The sequence below is a fragment of the Ambystoma mexicanum genome, chromosome 8 (genome assembly GCF_040938575.1).
Source record: "Ambystoma mexicanum isolate Mex_15411 chromosome 8, UKY_AmexF1_1, whole genome shotgun sequence".
Classification (NCBI taxonomy): Eukaryota; Metazoa; Chordata; class Amphibia; order Caudata; family Ambystomatidae; genus Ambystoma; species Ambystoma mexicanum.
The window spans coordinates 1,415,532,625-1,415,552,165 of record NC_090929.1 but is presented as its reverse complement, the minus strand read 5'-3'; positions in this window follow the sequence as shown (position 1 = coordinate 1,415,552,165).

The following is a 19,541-nucleotide window of genomic DNA, read 5'->3' as shown; positions in this document are numbered from 1 at the left end:
GAACCACAGGTTTACAGATGATATTGAAAAAGTTAATTTATCATCTATTTTTCTTTTCATGTAATTATGATTATGTGAGAAAGGTTTTTCATATGGAAATCATGGTCTATTTGTAATTGTACATATTTTTCTTGAAATAGAATTGTAAAATGAATGGCTTTAACATTTTCAAATGCTATTTTTCACTATGAACACTATGACAACAAGGGTAAATACCATCCAGGATTTAGAGTTTTTAGAGGGGTTGATAAGAAATTGGTTAACTGATATTAGATTCTGAGGTTGAAATTCATATGTTCAGTAAGCTTACAATAAATGATGTGTGTTTTTTTAATCAATTAGAAGCCTAGGAAGACAAAGAGCAAAAAGACTCAGACCATACCACTAACTAATGATGCTGCTTGCCAAACCAATGTCACTTGGGAGTAACTAATGTTTGAGGTTCAGCATGCTCATCTCAATGTTCTTAGTCAAAATGCAGATGCCCAATGGCAGGAATTTGAACTGAATGTCACCAGTGATCCATGGAAAGTAACAATGGATCATTGTTACTGCACACAACGTCCACCAGAAGTGAAAGACAACATAGAAAATGTATTTTCATGACTCGCAGACCTGCTGGCACAATCCACACCATCTAAACTATTTCATTCAAAGGAAGACATAATGTTGCCTGTTTCGCCAATATATTCATAAAATCCCAATATATCACAGATTGAAATCACTAAGGCATCTTTGGAATTGATTGACAACTATGTTTAGGATCGTGACTTCACTCTTCCTAGCGTGGAGGGCTTAGCCACCACCATAGAATCACTTACCACTGTTCTGCAGGACAATTGTCTATTAAGTGAGCCAAAATACCTTTTATTGGATTGCTGCCTGCTGCAGATTATCCAAAGAATTAAATTTGATTATACATTACGTAGGAGGATTTGTGGGGAGCTTTTGGTGAAGTCAAAAGAACCAACCTGAAGATCAAGGATAGCTTTGTCCACCAACATAACACATTCTCATGGTCGGCTCAGCCTATCCTTGGAAAAGTGCCTGCTTAAAATGTACTTTGTTTTACTGCTTTGTTGTCTAGGGGATCAATGTTCAGTAATATTTCAAGTTTCTACAAATGTGTAGGACATGAGTTCCTTGATAAAGCTGCATATTCAAATACCATAGACATGTCTTGTTCCCCACTATTCGTTTGGGCTGGAATCTCAAGCAGATATCCATGGACAATGCTCTTGAAGGCAAATGGCTCAGGCTTGCTGTTGATGGACAGTGCAATAGTCCTGTTTTTTCCTGCAAAATACTGCACGTACCACTTCCAGGACATGGAAACCCAAATAAGAGGGAGTTCTGCTGCTTTGCAAGTATGGGAATGTACATCTTCCGTTGCCATTAGGAAATATGGTTTTATTGAATCCATTGAACTTCTGCAGACAAGGAAATGCACACAGAATTGATAGCCACTGACAGGCATGTTGCAATAGCAAATGCTGTGCCACATCAGTTCCCAAACATGAAGCTTCAATTGGATTTATGGCACTTCACAAAATCAATATAAAATAAATAACAGCTGCTGGTAAAAATAAAACGTACATAAGACATTTTGAATTGGTCATAGTCTATCAGCAACCATCTTTGGTGGAGCTAAAAAAACCTTTGAGGGATCTGTACATATTCTTCATTAAAAGTGGTGTTCAATGCTGCACCATTGCTCATGCGCTTTTGGGAAAAAAATTACAAGTTTCACAAACATGTACATGGGCCTTTGGGTAAGGAGCAAGAGTGCAAAAAAAGTGGTTTGTACCAGGCTCCACTCCTAACACAGCACTCATGAAGATTGTGTGTGACAAAACACTTCCCAGAGCCATGAATTTGGAGATTTGGAGGTGTTCCATAATATGTGCCTAAAGTACAGGCCTAAAATATTGGCTTTCAACATAGATGGCATGTAGGCCAGAACAAGACTGGCTGTACTTGCAAACAATGAGATTGTTTGTGGGGAACAAGCAACAACTGCAAGCACTTTCAGGATGCTTTTTTACACCACAGAATTTACACACAAAAAATGGAAGGCAAAGCCAATATTACAGCAGATGGAATGTGACCTTGTTAAAGAACTGTCATTGACTGTGCGAGCCATGGAAATGCGGGGACTGACACCAGATTATGTTTCCAGGGTCCAGTCTATGCCACAGAACATTGATAATGTGGTTTGTTCTCCAAAACCTGAACTTGTGGAAAGGCTAACTTCAGGATCTAATGATTGGTTGTTGTCTTTTCAATAGTAGCCAAAGCAAGTTCCATTGTATCCGAGCAACTGTTGCCTACTGCATTTCCATCTTCTACTCTATTTTCCAGTGCTATGCTGATGACACCCAACTCAATTTCAGGCTTTCTTCTGTCACCTCCTCTCCTTCCCTTATCTCAGATTGCCTAATCGCCATTCAAAATTGGTGTGCTGCTAACAATCTTTGTCTAAATGCCAACAAGACTGAGATCCTCTTCATTGGTACACCTTCACCATCCTTTCCACTCACTCTCTGGCTGGCCTCCCTTGGCCCTCCTCCTACCCCTACCTGCGAGGCCAAGAACCTTGTCGTAATCTTTGACACCACAATTTCCTTCTCAGCACACATCTGTAACATCCCTAAAAAGTCAAACTTCTTACTGCACCTCCTCAGAGGTACTTTGCCTTTCCTCTCCTTCCCTCAAAAGCTTACTGTCTCCCAAGCTCTTGTTCTCTCTAGGTTGGATTACTGTAACAGCCTCTTTCTAAATCTACCTGCCTCCACTCTCCGCCCTTTACAACTAATCCAGAACAGAACTGCGAGACTTGTCCTTGGCCTCAAACCCTGGTGTTGTATCTCTTAAGCTATAAAGCTCTGAAATCCCTTCATTGGCCCCCAAAACCCTCTGCATTGTCCACAAGGCTTTCTGGGGCCTGGGTCCAAAATACCTCCAACTATCCCTCTTTAAATACCTCCCCTCTCGAGCCCTTCGCTCCTATACTTCTAACTCCCTCAGGGTCAGTCGTTTTTCAAAGAAATGAGCTGGGGGTAGATCTCTGTCTTCGGCTGGGGCCTCCCTTTGGATCAGCCTCCCTGCCTCCTTGAAGCTTGAGGAGAACCAGCTCTGGTTCCAGAAGCACCTCAAGACCTTCCTCTTCGCCTCTGCCTCTGCCTTTGCCCCTCTTCCCTCCTGCTGATCTGTTTTTCTCTGTCAGCATCAAGCACCTGGCCACCCTCTGTCCTTTGGGCCCAGGTACCTGCTCACCCTGCCACCCTCCTGCACTGCCTCCGAGCCACCCTTTGCACTGGGATCTGTATCTGTACCCTTACAGCCCCCACAAACTTCTCTTCCACACTTATCAGATATATCCTATCTACTTAACCTAGCACTTGCCACTTGCTGGCTGCACTATCACCATTATTTATTTATCTGTTTTACTTATTTATTTATTCTGTTCTCTCCTTCGTTCCGCACTTTCCACCTTCACTTTCCCATGCATTTACACATTCTCAATGTCACTACGCCTAGTAAGATAGTTGTTTTTGTTCTCCCCTGTCCCCCTCCCTTTGCCTGGCCACACTTGTGTACGAGAGTGATATAAATAAAATATAATTTCATTTAATTTCAAGTTTCAATCATTTCTATAATGTTTAGAAACTGTATTGATTACACAAACAACGTAATTGTAACCTACTTGACATGCAAATGTTTCAGAATTTATTTTGATTTAATTACTGTTTGTGATGTAATCTTAGTCCATATGTATGAATAAATGTGTTTTACATGTTCTTTTCTTTAATTCTTTGCCTCCATAGCATTGATTGATATTATACCAAAAAATTACAATGTGATTATGTTTAATTATACAAATTCAATATACATATGTTTATTAATTATTTTCAAAATTGTGAAAGCCCACATTAAAATATTCATTTGGGGAAAAGGAACATTGTTAGAAAGGAATGCATTGACAACATTGAATCTTTACAGTCAGACAGGTGCTAGATATGACATTTGTTTTTATTAATTTCAACATTTAATTACGTAACCATAATTAGTACCCGGCGAGAGTCAAGCAGAATGCAACACGCATTCTGATTGGCTCTCGCCGGGTCCTTACTCGGCCGAGAATCCTTCGATTCACGGCCGGGATTCCAGCAGCCTTTTCCTCGGCGGGGGGGCATAGCAGCCCCTCAGCCAATGAGGAGGCTTGAAGCGGGGCCATCCCTGCTCCGAGCCTCCCCACGGCTGAGAGGCTGCCTTTCCCCCTCGCTGGGGACTCAGGTAAGCTTTTTTTCCCCCTTCCCTCCCTCCTCCCTACCTCACCCCACTTACCTTCTTGCTCCTGCGTCCCTGGTGGGGGACGATGGCAGCCTCCAGCAGTGTGGAGACTCCACGCCTCCACACAGCTGGAGGCTTCCATCGTCCCCTCTGCCGGGACGCAGGTTCGTTTTTTTTCTTTTTTTTTTCTTTATCTACCCCCTTCCCCTCCCAAAGGCTGCCATGGAAAGAGAAAACGGACTCCCATTTTCCCATTCCCGGCAGCCATTTTCTTGGTCGTTTTTCCTTTTTTTTTCTGTCCCGAAACGCTGCGGCATTTCGGGACAGAAAAAAATGCTTTTAGTGCCCCGGTCACGCATATATTGCGGGCCGGGGTACTAATAGCAATATGACCCTCGCGGCGGGGGCATTACCTGAGTCGGTAATGCCCCCGCCGCTCGGGTCATATTGCTTAAATATATGACTATGAATACCACATACTGAGGTGATAATTTATATTGCTTTAAAAGGGGGGCTATTACAATTGTGTTGCAGATGGAGATTCTGCAAAGGAATAAGATGGAACATTCTACCTCCACAACAACTGTAGCAAATTGATGCCATGCAACATGATCACATTATGATGTATCTTGCCCACAGGACATGGAGTGACAGGACAAGAAAAATTAGTTCTGTGGTTGATAGTAATTGTGCATTATGGTCTGGCCATGCATAACGCAGAACCACGAAGCAACGAAGAGGGTGAAAATGTATGGATTTTATCATGCAACAAAGATGCATTTAATTGTAAAGTTTGAAGACCATTACTTCGCTGTCACATTGCAAAGACATTAAGACATTCAATTTGTAAAGACTGCCTGACCAACATATGCTCAATAATTTATGGCTATGAAAAAGCATCTTCCTTTTTAAATATAGTGTTCTCAAACCCATGTGCATCAATCTCTATAAATTCACCCGCCTCTTTTTCTCCATCAATATCCATGCTTCTGTAAATCGTGCTGTAGCCATCTCTCTATGTCTGTCATTGTACATCTGTCTTTGCATGTCTCTATATGAACAGTTACAATATAATCAATGTATCGCTATTGATGTTTACCGATTTATATGAATCCATACAAGCACCTATATCCATCTGTGCCTTTGCATTGTATGCATACTTATATCTCTATCAGTCTACCAAACTACATTTGTACAAAAGGCCATGCTCACATTTATATTCATCTATCTTTTTGTTTATCTGCGTATACTGACATTGCTTCACATTTATAACTTGTTCCTCTAAATATTCTGCATGGCTATTTGAAGGATGGGCAGTGATTAACGCTTTTATAATCAGTTGTCTATGTATTATGCTCACTAGCTATTTATATGTATCGATATACAATCACATCTATGCGTTTATCGTTGTTCATCCTTCAGTGGAGTAACACAAAATGTGGGGGCCCCCCTGCAAGCCATGCTGAGCCCACCCCCCCAACTCGGTAACAAATAGTGGGTCCCACCACAGTCGGGCCGGCTTAGATTACCACGCGTGCACAATACACCTAAACGAGCTGCTGCAGGGTTACGCCACACTCTGCACTAGGAGAAAAATATAAATATGTGTTTTAATGCATTATATAGCACACTTTCTAAGAAAAATTGCCAAACAGGCCAGAGCCTTTGCAATTGTTTTGGAGGTTAACACCAATCCAACAATCCAATACATGCAAGTCACAAACAGTGCACAGGAACATTAATGCTTTAATTAATATAATGCTTTGCTATTAAAAATGCCATGCCACAATGAAAACATGTCTAACTGGCTGCACAATGTAGACCAGTCTAGACACGTAATAACATATTACAATCAATCATGCCAGGCCACATTTAGAAATACCTAGATTGGTTGCACCAAAATGCCAGTTGAAGCAATAACACTTATCATGTTTTTATTTATCACAGATGCCCAGAACAATATGCAAAGCTGCAGCAAGAAACGGCTAGACTGGCAGCACCCAAATGCCAGTCTAGCCAGGTAATTACACTTCACAGGACTGCTTTATCTGAGATGCCCAGTAAAAAAAAAAGTCAGACTAGATTGGCTGCACCAAAAAGCCTCTCTGTCCACTAATACCACATACCTGCTTAGCCTGGGCATGGATGACCATTACGATTTATCACACAATCCCTGTCCCACCCCACACCTCACACATCCCCTCTCACTCCCACCCCTTGCCCCAACCCCCAAAATCAGCTACTTGGCCCAGTATTACCTCTACATCCTTTTTCTTTGTCCCAGTGCTTACAAATGAGGCTCCTTGCCTCATAGGTAACTAATGGGATGAGGAAGAGTGGGACTAGGAGTAATGAAAATTAGAGGTAACTAATCCAGGCATTACCTACATGTTCCTCTACCTCATCCCAGTAATTGTGTATGAGTCAAAGTGGCTCACACACAAGTACTGGGACAAGGAAGAATAGGGCTATGAGTAATGAAGATTACCAATAAGTAACCAAGGGATTAAACACAAATAGTGGTACAACACCATTGAGCTGACTGGGCTTCAGCCCTCCCCCACCAGCCCCCTTCCTTGATATTCTGGGCTATGTTGACTCAACCTGGCTGACCAATAGAGCTGTTGCCAGACAGAACAGGACACAGATGTTAAACGGCGCTTGGGTTTCGCTGTTAAGAATTGCCCAGTCATTACTAAGGTAAAGCATTTCACTGTTAATACCTGCATTCAAATGCATAATTCTTTAGGCAATTGAAATCTTGATGTGGGTTTAGTACTTGCATGCCAGGGAAGTGATTGGAAGGGTAGCGAGGGGACAGGAGACCGCTTATTCTCACATCAGTCCATAAGTGGGTGCTTTCAGACTCAAACGAGGGAGTTAACTGCTTGTAAAATTGAAGCTGCACTAGAATATTCTCATTAGAATGCATAAAGAAGTTAGTTCCCCCACACAAATAAGTTTGCAATTTCCCCCACTGTCTGTGAAGTTAGCACTTCTCCCAAAATGTGAAGGTATAGCACCCCTGACCCCAGAAATGTAGGTTTCATTGTGCATCTGAAAACAGGCAAACACATCATTCACCATACACACACATCCACACGCAGCAACCCATACATTTAAGTTTGTACCATTTCACCATACAGGCACACCCAGGCAGCCACTCGTACATGTGAGTGTGCACCCTTTCACCATAAAGGCACACACACCCAGGCAGCCACCCATACATTAAAGTGTACACCCTTTCACTATACACACACACGGGCAGCCACCTATACATTTAGATGTGCACCCTTTCACCATACACTCACACACGCAACCACCCATACATTTAAGTATGCACCATTTCATCTTTCAGGTACACTTAGGCAGCCACCATTGCAATTAAGTGTTCACCCTTTCACTATACACCCGACACACACACTCAGCCACCCATACATTTAATTGTGCACCATTTCACCATACATTCACACAGGTAGCCACCTATACATTTAAGTGTGCATCCTTTCACCATACACTCACACATGCAGGTATCATGGGGTTGAGGGGAGCCCTATTACTTCAAAAAGAAATTATTTCCATTAAGGTCCAAACCATAATGGAAATAATTGTTTTATGAAGGCAGAGTGACTTCAAAAAGAAACTATTTCTTTTTAAAGTCATAGTGCTCCCCACCCATGAGTTTGAGGCCTAGAGGCTTCCATGTCATGGGGTAGGTCGAGTCCTCAGACTTAAACAAAAAAATTGTTTTGCTGTAACAGAAATAATATCTTTATGAAGGCAGAGTGTATTTGTTTTAGGCCAAGGGGGCCCCTACCCAAGACATTTGGTGGCGGGGCTCCCCTAATCGCGGTAGTGTGCAGAGTCCCCATTAAGTCAGTGTCATCCATATCTATATGTTCATTTGAAGGAATTGTTCTCTTTATGTACATTTCCATCACTGTCTGTCTATATACTTTGATCCACATGCATGTCTCAATGGCTCTATCCATCTGTAGCCTCCAAAATGTGTTTTTGCTTTTGTACATATATTAACGTATATGTTGATTGATCTCTGTCCATGTACATGTATTCTTCTCCATTTATGGTTCTTTTGATTGGTCTGTATACATTGATCTCATAGTGTATGTCACTGCCTGCATCTTTATGTATCCATCACTCTCCATGCAACCATCTATATTTGTAAACATGTGTCTGGTGATCTACCCACATATTTGTCTAAATCTACAGCTTGATAGAATATTTTCCAATCGAAACAAGCATACAACAACCACTATGTATATGTCTGTCTGTCACTTTCTCTGTGTGTAGCATTGTGTTTTTTGTCCATATGGGAGAGATGAAGAGATGAATTATAAAACTTAGTTTGTGTATTGTTACTTAGCACAGAAGGAGGGTAGGAACTGGCTAGTTAGCTAACAGCAACACATACTTATCATGCAAGGGAATAGGTGCATTGAGTAATTTTGCAGGAGGTGGACGAGTCACAAGGGTGAAATTATTTAAGTGATGGACAGAATTTCGGACATATGTCTAGGTTTTATTGGGTTTGAGGTGGCAATGCATGTTTTAATGGTGTGCAATCGAATTCTGTTTATTGAAAAGTGTGGAGATGGGTTGGCTGTGTCCAGGCATGATGCGGTTAGGTTTCATTGTGATGCAGGGCTTTACTTTACATTGAAGAAAGACTGGCATCTGGTTCAACAGTAATTACATCATATGATCGATAGATTTACAGTAAGAAGTGTACATCTCAAAAAATAATTAGAAAAGAAACTGCCAACACCCAGAACACAAACACCCAATCTCACATCTATCCTCCCCAACACACAGAGCACACCCCCTATACCTTGCATTGTTCAAAACAATCACCAATAATGCAAAAGCCAATACTTGGCACCCTGGTTCCACCAACAAAAAGCCAGAGCAGAAACACTCTGCTGGGCAACGATTGCTGCCTATGTGTAAGAATGTAAGTGGTTTTCCCTCATGTTTGATGATGGCTGTCTTCATAAGAAAATGCAAGTACAGAAACACATGAACACATTTGGCAACTAGATATAGGTTTCCAAAGTTTTTTTTACGAACCGTTACTAACAGGGTAGTATCCACTTTTTCAAGATTGGTGACGCATGCCACAACAGTTTTCTTGATTCGTTGAACTCCTAATTCACCTTGGACAATTAGTGATCAATCTACACACACTCGTGGCACCTGGAGCTGTAAGCTCATGAACTGCATTTGTCCCTGTCCCTTATTGGACATGCAGTGCTGTCAATGTTTCAAAGTTTGACACCATTCGCGCTCCTGCTGTGCCCGCCATTGTGCATGGCGAGTGCAGAGCAGGAGCATACAGCCACACTGCTGTCCATGTGCTGCTCAAGTCTACCACTGTGTACAGACTGAGGCTTGAACACATGACAACACTGCTGTCCTGGAAAGGATGCCCAAAAGGGATGACACCAGGAAACTGCAAGAAAATGCTCAACTGACATCCACTAACAGCACTACATCCAAGCAACAACACACACCATGCTTGCTTTGAGAGCAAGCATGGTGTGTGTCATCACCTAGCCCACTCGGAAATGTAGGGGCAACAGCAATGCACCCCACCCCCACTTCTGCAGGATGGCCTCCCTTCTGGGCATCTCACACATTCCAGTCCTGACATCTTGCCCTGAAGCTGCTGCTGTCTATTCTCGCCGAGCATATGGGTCTGCACAGATGGGTGCTGGTATCTGTTCACCATAAGGTAAGCCCACTGGAGCTACATGCGGTTATACCGCGGTGATGATCGGAAATTGAGAAATGTACAGAATCGACCGCAATCCTCTTCCAAATTTCTATGAAAAGTGCGCTTCGTTTTGCAGAACCTTGCTCACTGAATTGAGCTCTTTGAACCTTGGATCGCTGTATTTTATTGTGCCCTGCCCATGCTGCTGCTACTAAGTGAGACCCTCCCAAAATGACCACTGCGCCATCCAGCACCAGAGTGCCTGCCTCAGTTCCTCACTCCAGCATGCTGCTGCACTAATTGGTTATCTGCCTACCTAAATTGTCCAATCGGGAGCCGGCAGGCAAACGCCGGACCCCCATCAAAGGCTCACACTCAAGGCCCCGTCTGTGCCTGTCTGTGTCAACGTGGAGCCTGGGTACCCTCACACCCACCCACATGGTATCTGAGGTAACTCCTTTGCCCACTGTCTTACACTCTACCACTAGGCACCGGTGATATCACTTCTACGAGTGCCGACCAGCCATGCCAACCCGGCACGCAACACCAACTTCTATGACTCTAATGTGATACCCGCCACTTCGGTGGCCTACCAAATCATCAGCCAGAGCTCACCGCTCCCATTACGCTGAACACCTGCCCTACAGGTGCACTCTCAAACTATTGACTACCAGAACCCACTCCTATGCGCCATCCAGGCCGCATCCGTGCAACCGCATTGCTGTCCCTTGCAGGCTCTGTGCTGCCTTTCCTTACTTCTGTTTCTTTATATTGCTTCCTGAAAGTATTCCATATACATTTTAATATCTGTCTCACGTAACGTGACTGATGCCTTTTGACTAATGGTATTCTACACTCTTAGCCCTCTTTCTACAATCAGCTGTCTACACTGACTCTTAATTTACCTTGATCTACCAGATGCCTTATCTCTGCTCCTAGCTACTACATGGGGCTCTCTCCTGGTATTTGTGCCCCATTACTTGAAGTCATAGTATGAGGCACATAACAGATCTCATGCCATTGTCTGATAGGCGCACGCAGAAGCGGGGCGTTAGCCTGTTGCCTGTGCCTAAGCCTAATACCTGTGCCATAGACTATCAATTGTACTCATTCAATAGCCAGTTCCTTGTGCCATAGCCTGATACCTGTTCCATAGACTATCATGTATACTCATGCCCTAGCTTGTTGCTTGTGCCCACTTGTTCCGTGTGCCACAGCCTAATACCTGTGCCATAGACTATCACTTGTACTCATGCCCTAGCTTGTTGATTGTGCCCTAGCCTATTCCGTGTACCATAGCCTAATACCTGTGCCATAGACTACCACTTGTACTCATGCAATAGCCTGTTCCTTGTGCCATAGCCTAACACCTGTGCGATAGACTATCAATTGTACTCATGCACTAGCTTGTTGTGTGTGCCCTAGCCTGATCCTTGTGCCTTAGCCTGACACCTCTGCCATTGCCTATTACTTATGCCCCAGCCCACTACTTGTGCTTGAGCCGGTTATTTGTGCCCATGCCTGGCGCTCATGCCCTTGCCTAATACCTGTACCATAGCCTGATACCCATTGTCCATACTACCATCATGCCCACCTCACTTATCAAAAATCTCTTTCACGCTAGTCACAATTTAACACATTCCAGTTGCAGACTAATCTGGTCCATAGCCATGACCCCAACTCATCTGATTCCAGTTCCATCTAGTGGACCCGCTCCCCATCTGTCGCTCCCAACCACCACCACAAGACTTCCCAAGAGTCCAACAACCTCATTATGCTCATTCCTGTAGCATTGGCAACACAGCAAGGCCTCAGTCTTACCACTTGTCGCCCCTGCTCACTTACATTTAGAAACGGCAACCTAGCATCCTGGAAAAAGCCCTCTACACACACTCCCCGCTCCAATGCCCCAACCATCATTAGAAGATACTCATTCATTACACACAGAACTGCCCGGCCCAACACGCACGCATCCAACCTCCACCACACCAACCTCAACACGCCTGACAACAACACCCTAGGATCCCACATCAACGCCAGATCCTTACCAGCCCATGCACTAGAGATTGCAGACATCATCACATCACATAAACTTGACTTTCTAGCCATAACAGAATCCTGGCTCCATGCTGCAACTGGCCCAGCCCTTTCACTCGCCGTCCCAGACAACTACTAAAAAATCCCTGAATATGAGAGAGATCCCCATCACTCCCTTCATTTCAGCTGAACGTCTATCACTAAAAATGTCAATGTCTGCAATGGCCATACTAAATATACACCTCATCTACAGACCACCAGGGCCTATACTAGCCCTTGACAACGAAGGAACTCAAATCCTATCCACCAATGCCAAACCTAAATCACAAATCATTATACTGAGTGATTTCAATTTAGGCCTCAATGACCCACTTGACAGAAATACTCTATCCATGACCAACACTATGTCAGCACTCGGCTTCTCGCATAGGATACAAATCCCCACCGATGTAAAAGGTTGAATACTCGACTGGCTTGCGGCTACTAACTGCAACTCAACCATCTTATCAAATGATCCCTGTCCATGGTCATATCACCACCTTATAATATTCAACATTGATACCAAGATCAACCAAACTCATCTCCTAAAACTGGCCCCAGCTGCCCCATTCAGAAACAAATGGAATATCACAACCAATAACTTACTACCGTTATTGCAACTCATCCTGGCAACACAAGTCACAGAGAACTCAGACCCAAACAAAATTACTATACAATGCAATGCTACTATACTTGCAGCCATAAAAAATCTAGCTCCACTTGCCTTACGCAAAGCTAAACAACCTGCCCACTTAAATGGATGGTTCACCGCCACCTACACAACTCTAGGACAGGTTATATGGAAAGCTGTATCTCTCTGGAAGAAATCACTGACAGCACTAAATAAAAATGCTTTTCACAATGCCGCTTAGGAATACATACAACAAGTGCACCTCACTAAAAGTAAGTTATATAATGACAGAATCACCAAGGCTAACTCAACAACAAAAGAACTGTTTTAAATACTTAGGTAATTAGAAACCCTGATTCTCCCAGTGGAAAGCTGCAACAAGGATGCAAACTTGTGTCTAAACATCCAGAACGCTCTTCAAGATAAAATCAAGTGACTCCAGTCAAAAATTAAAGCACAGAGAAAAAGTCTAGCTAAACTTCCAAATCCTCCTAGTCATCACAAGAATACCCCGAACAACAAGGAAGTGCCCCAATTTTAGTTTATAGAGGTCACTCATTCAGAAGTTCTTAAAATCATCTCCAGTCTAAAACCTTCAAGGTGCCAAGGTGACCCTTGCCCGGTGACAGTCATTAAAGACTGCACACCCCAACTATTGCCCTTTATCACCAATCTCATCAATGCCTCATTCAAAAACAAGTGCGTTCCCAAAGACCTCAAGAATGCTTGGGTATTACCTCAAAAAAAGAAAAAAAAATGCCTCGACCCACACATTCCCACAAACTACCACCCAATAACAACAGTACAATTTCTACTGAAAATATTGGACAGAGTAGCATACATCCAAATACAGAAATACCTTGAAACCAACAACATCCTTAGGTTACGTCAGTCTGGATTCCGCCCAAAACATGGGGCTGAAACAACACTCCTCGATTTAAAAATCCAAATGGATGACCTCAAAGATAAAGGGAAGCTAGCCCTTCTTCTTCTGGACCTCATGGCTGCATTCAATCTTGTGGACCATAACATCCTGTGCAAACACCTGGCTTAAGCAGAACACCATTACCCCAATGCTACACAATGGATCAAATCATTCCTTACAGACAGAACAATGAAAGTATTTTCCCCGAAAGCAGAAGCACCACCTATCTTTGTCTCTTGTGGAGTACACCAAGGATTGTGTGTCTCCCCAACTTTGTACAACATCTTTACAAAGCCACTTTTTGACCGACTCGATGACCTAGATGTCACCTACAACAACTACATGGATGACACCCAGATCCTCATACCGATCATGGGGGACCATGACTCAGATTCTGCCACGCTCAATGCCATTTACCTCAACATTCAAGCTTGGATGGTTCATCACGGGCTGTGCTTGAACGATGACAAGACTGTGTTGCTCCTCAATAGGATCCCAACTCAGAATTGCCAAACTAAATGATGCCTTCAAATCCTTTGACATTGATGGTATCAGCATTAACGACTCTAACTAGGTTTTTACTTGGACTCATCACTGACCCTCATGAAACAAGTAAATGCTACCACCCCAGCCACAACTTACACCTGTAAACTCATCAATGCTTGCAGACAATCCCTATCACTGGACAGCTGTATCACTCTGGCCAAAGCCTTAGTCCTGTACTGACTCGATTACTGTAACGTTTTATATGCTGGCACAAAGAACCACAACATCCGTTAAATCAAGATTCTACAAAAAAAACACCCTCAGAGCGGTGCTGAACATCCCCAGATCACTGCATATCTCTTCAACAAGACAAAAACTCCACTGGCTGCCGGTAAAAGATAGAATCACCCTCAAAACGTTAACTTTGACTCACAAATGTCTCCACAGTGTGGCCGCAGCCTACTTGTCAGACAGAATCACAATACCACACCATAATAGACCCACCAGAACAGCCTACCTACATCTTCCAACAACTCCTAGGTTCAAGCTCCAAAAAGCGAGCGGCAGTAGCTCCCCACAATTGCCAGTAAACAATGGAACACCCTGCCGGTCCACTTAAGAGCACAAGAATCCTTTTGGTTATTCCGTAGACAACTCAAAACGTACATTTTTACTCAAGACCTGGGTAATTAATGGCTCCACCCAAGTCTGCTGATCTGATCCAACTCCTACCAACTATCCGTGCCCTCCCACATGTAACTATGTAAATATTGTAAATATATGCAAATATTGTATCTTTAATATGCATTTGAACGCATCTACTGTGCCTTTGTTTCTATGTAACCTGTACAACAATTGTAACTTTTTCTCTGTAAGAAAGTGCACAGATGCCTTTGGGCTTGATGCACTATATAAACAACAAAATAAATAAATAAATAAATAAATAAATAAATAAATAAATAAATACATGCATACATACATACATTTATAACACATCTTATCATACATGCCCAGAATAAAAACTCATGCCACAGTTAGCAGGCAGACAGGCAACTTGCAGCAGGTGCCTCCAAGGCCCCTAGTGTGAAGTGGCACTAGTCAGAAACACACAAAGTGCACATGTCTGGTGGAGGCCCTGAGCACACAGCAATGTGTGATGTCCGTGTCCCGCACCACTCCTGGCTGCAGGTGCTGCAGTAGCCCAAGTAGGGTGGGACAGGGCACCTTGAGACTATTGAAATGGAAGCAGTGCTTGTTATAAATCACAGTAACATAACATAACATGGACACTTGTTTGTGGGCAGCTCCTGCTGAATTTTACAAGAAACTATACATATAATTGTCGTTCTTCATGTAGGACAATTTTAGAATTGGGTTGAAATAAGTTAGTCGTATTCATTTCACCAGAGTAAATTTGATTTGGAAGACAAGTTAATATGTATTTGCATTGAAACAAGTGCTGACCAGATGAACACTTCCTTTTTCTGCATGGATTTTTGGACTTTAACATTATTAAAATAATTTAAAAAGATTACATTGAGAATGGGTATGTTTATAGTAAAGAACAAAGTAAATATGCTTTTCTTTGGAAGAGTTGGACTATTTCCTCATTTTCACTGCACAACTTGCAATTGAAAGTGGAATATATTATTGTTCATTTTTGTGTCATTTGTTCCCGAAATCAAAACCTTCCTTTGGCAATGTGATTACACAATACAAGGCCTCTTTGTTATTGGTCCTTGAATCCCTTGTACTAACAATTTGAAAGACACAATGTGGTGAATAACCACAAATAATTGATAAGGTTCACTATAATGAAACCTAACATAAGAAAGTGATGTTTCTATTACTAAGAGCTGTCAATTGAGGCAGTGCCTCAACCTTAGATAGATGGAGTGGAGAATCAGCAAATAATGTAAGAAAACGTTGACATAATATTTATGCGACTGATGTTGGCATGTGTGCTGTATGCATGATGATTCCCGATGTGCCGCATTGACGTTCAAGTTGAAACAAAGACTGCACATCGTACATGTAATTTTTACAGAAAATTGTAATTTAACATTTTTATGGACTGTGTGTATTATTTCTGAAAATCGGTACTGAAATATATTTTTGCCTTCCTAAATGTACATAGCTAGGTAATTGGAATGTGTGTTTTTGTCATGGATACAATCCTCTCATGGATGGGTTTTTAACCAAAACTGGAAAATAACCATCAATAACTGAATTGTAATATCCATATTCTGGGATGATCGTCAGGCACCAGTTTGTTCATTTTGACTGGCAGTGATACGGAGCAACATGCCAGCCTTTATGGTATGAATATGTGCGGGTCGCAAAGTGTCGCATTTCAAAGTGAAAGGCATCCTTTGTTCTCACAAACGGAATGCCATGTGTCTCGATCAACCATCGGAGATGGAACATAAATGCATTAGATTTAACCACATTCAACTTTAACTTCACAATGCAAATACAGAGATTAAGAGATTGATTAAGGCAATTGGCAAGATTTGATGGAAGTTGATAGTTTAGAAAATAAATGGAAGCATACCATATAGTAAACACAGTTTTCTGGCAATCACTTTTATTAGTAAATGTTTTCAATGTTTCTGTGTATGGCAATCACTTTTATTCACAAAGGTTGTTGATGTTTCCATGGATGTAATCTTCTATTTTCAGCTTCATGTTAAAAATACGACTTGTTGCATTCCCCACTATTAGTATTTTCTTAAAATGACAAGTTGTTTTCTTCTTTTTGTGAAAAGAAAGTGAACTTTTATGCTGTGTGTGGATCTGTGTACTGATCGTCCTGGGTTTGTGTTTGGTAACATAATGACATAGGTGATCACAAGGTGCGTTTGACAACGCTGTCCACGAACGTCATGGGAATAGGTGCACCATATAATTTTGTCATGTCACTGTCACCTTGAGGGGCGGGTGATCTGATTTACTGCTGTAAGAGTGCTTGAACGTAGGACAATGGACGAACACATAAGATTAGCACAAGATGGCAATTTCCAACTCGTTAGTATAGCATGTGTAAATGTGAGAAAATCGAAGGTAAGATGCATTGGAATTGAAATTTATTTCAGATCGAGAGAGAAGTTCTGCCTTTAAGAGGTCAGTATTTGCCTTGCGAAGAAATCACAGTGTATATATTAAGTGGTTACACAGTGGATATAAGCCTATATCCATGTGCATGCTCTGCATTGAAGTAAAAAAACATGAATATCACATAAATCCCGAAACAAGCTTGTGACAGTGCATAAAATGATGCCTATTTATTTTCTTTCATGTGTATAGATTCTTTGATTGTCAAAGAATATGCTATATGGCAGCAATTGGCACCAATAAAGCCATTTTCTAATGTTTCGTATTAGATGCAGTAGATGACATTGGGGGTTTTGCAATTCCATTGCATTGCTCCAAAAACATTCCAGTGGTGGACTTATTTAATAAATGTATTTTCTCTATTTATTAGCTGTACATATATATTACACGGCCCGAGGTAGCCGACGTGTAGTTATGGTTAAGTTGCTAAACCCATAGGAAGAGCACTTTTTGGGAAGCTTCTAACTTTGCTCCACCTGGACGAATCTTCACGAAACTTTGCAAAATAAGTTTATGGCCCGTTCTGAATTTATTTGCAAAGGTTGGTGAGGTTTCGTCAAGGGAGGGCAAGGTTATATGGGGTCCCACATTTTTTTCCATAGACTGAATGTAGAAAAACTTTGCTCACGCCTACAGTCCGAACCACTGGATGGATTTTCACCAAATGTGCTGCAGGAGCGGCGGCTTGGTCTCGAAAGCGTACTTTTGTAAATTTGGTGGAAATCCATCCAGTAGGTTTTTTTAAATCAACCAAAAGTAGGTCCAAAAATATTTGTGATATCTGGTTTTGGTCGGCGGACCCATTTCCCTATTCTGTCCGTGGACAGGGCTCCGATTGGCTTAGAAGGCAACGTGGTGTCCGCGGACATCAGACGTGTCCACTGATTGGATTTTGAAAAGCGTGAACGGCGTCAGATTTTTAGAAACGCATGCCATCTTGGATTCGCAGACAGCAGCCGGTGTCCACAGACATTGCGGGAAAAACATATTAAAAAACACAACATTGAACTTGTCAAACTTATTAAATAATCTCTGGGGAGGAGGGGTGATGAGGATTAAATGGCATATGGCTACAAGAAGCAAAAAAAAGGGTGTTTTTCAGAGTAATAGTCTGCAACCGGTCCTGTGAAGTTCGCAGACACCTCTGCATTACAGGGTTGGTGAAAAGCAGTTTTGGATGGCTTATAACGTTGGCACCACTTAATGAAACTGCATATTTTTGACCTGATTCTGAATGTGTTTGCAAAGTTTGGTGCAATTCTGTCAAGAGGGGGCAACATTAGAGGGGGGTCCCAAAATAATGTAAAGGCTTATAAATGAGGTGCCATTTGATGAATCTACACTTACGTTGGCAAACTGATAATAGATCTAGAATAAATGTTTTTGTGAAGTTTGGTGGCATTTTGTCAAGAGGGGGCAAAATTAGATGGGGGTCCCAAAATATTGTAAAGGCTTATAAATGTGGTGCCATTTGACAAATCTACAGAAAAGGTTTGAAAAAAAGATTATAGAACTAGACATAAATGTTTTTGCAAAGTTTGGTGGGATTTTATCAAGAGGGAACATTTGAGGGGGGTCCCAAAATATTGTAAAGGCTTATAAATGTGGTGCCATTTGACAAATCTACACCAGGTTTTGCAAAAAGATTTGAAATTTAGATATACAAGTTTTTGTAAAGTCTGAATGGATTTTGTCATGTGGGGGCTAAGTTATATGACTAATGTACGTGCATACATTTGACACTTTTGAAATGAAACATGGGTGGATTTCCAGGAAACTTGTTTAAGGAGCATTGGCAAGGACCTTAAAGCATGGTTTTGCAAATGTGCCCATGTTTTTTTTTTTTTTTTTTTAACAAGTGTCATAATGTAGGTACATAAAATAGTGATATACCTTTGGTGACTGAGGTATAGCCTGTGGCCATGGGCAGTGGCCACATTGTCTGGGTCATGGAATAAGGTCATGATCCGGACAATCTGGCTACTGGCCATGATCGCAAGGTACAACACATAGGGTTAAAGTGGCCAAGTCCACCTTGGACCGGCTTTGTGTTAAAGTTATTCGAAAGTGGGTAGCTTTGAAAGGGAAGAAAAATGTGCTTGTGGTAATATGGTCATAGGGTTCTCTCTTTGCCTTCTTCAGGCAGCCATGGAAAGCAAAGAGGGGCCCTGTATGGAACCCTGCCTTCCCTTTCCATGGTGGCCATCTTGCAAAAGGATTTACTTCCTACATCAGGACGCCTCAGTCGTCCCGGTGTAGGAAGAAAAAAACATTTTGTTTAG